This window comes from Bombus vosnesenskii, unplaced genomic scaffold (genome assembly GCF_011952255.1).
Source record: "Bombus vosnesenskii isolate JDL3184/JDL3185 unplaced genomic scaffold, Bvos_JDL3184-5_v1.1 scf7180000016038, whole genome shotgun sequence".
In the NCBI taxonomy this organism is placed as follows: Eukaryota; Metazoa; Arthropoda; class Insecta; order Hymenoptera; family Apidae; genus Bombus; species Bombus vosnesenskii.
In genome coordinates this window covers 3,445-4,592 of record NW_022884253.1, presented here as the reverse complement: position 1 = coordinate 4,592, position 1,148 = coordinate 3,445, and positions in this window count along the sequence as shown.

Sequence of the window (1,148 nt, the reverse complement as noted above, 5' to 3'; positions counted from 1 at the left end):
AGTAATGCTTACTAATAAATTCAACAAATACAGAGGAAGATGGCTAAATCGATAAATTAACGAGACTAAAAATTAATTACATCATGGATCTCTCGCTTTTAATTTCAAGCTGTAAATTACCGATATCGGTGACTGCCATATTCTCTTGAGTTTCCAAATCGTAAAGGATCTTTCCCCAGGGATTGGCCAACTGTGTATGTCCCCATGCGACGTAACTTGCTTAAGGAACACGAGCCGGTGATATGCAGGCAATGTATAATTGATTATCATTCGCTCTGAAACGCTGAAGTAATGACCAGTGCAGTGGTCCAGTGGTCATATTGAATGCCGCTGGATATATCAGCATTTGGCAAACTAACCCAGAGAAGCAGGAAATATGAAGCCACCGAATACCAATTAACTTCGTAGTTGCACGGTTCACATTCCATCATTTCTGAATATGCGAGGACAGTCCTCTTATTGTGCTTTTAATTCTTTTATTTGTTTCATTTTCAGCAAATATACTGGTTTTTTTAAATTAAGCTTCTTTTTATACAGAGTTACAGATTATATTAATTTTATATAGAATATATTTAAGAAAGATATTTAATTTTTTGCTAGTTAAGTATTGATCGATTAAGTTACTGTACCTTTGTTCCGATAAATGCGTGCCATTTCTTCGAATCTAATATCATAGCAAATGCCAATACCTATTTTGCAGCCCTTCACATCGAACGTCGTTAGGGAGTTACCAGGACTGAGTGAATCACTCTCTCTTAAAGTAATCTTATTAGGAATGTCGGTGTCGAATAGATGTACCTAATAACATAAAAATGTAGTCCCTAATTCTATTGCTGCAACTTTTGTAATTTAATATCAAAGTTACCAACTCCTAAACTTTAATTATTTTTTATTTAATAACTGACAGCGTTTTCATCACTTTCTTTTATTAAAAAATCTTATCATTTAATAATGCTTAAAAAGGAGAAAAAATAAGTATAATAATATTTTAAGTATGTGAAAAATTTATACAACAACAAACACATTACAACAAAAATGGGCGTTTCCCGTATCATAACGTATTTTATAAACCGTAAATTATAGAATTGGTTATAGTATACGTATGTACATATGTATATTCCTAAATTATTCCTAGATAGAGTCACTTT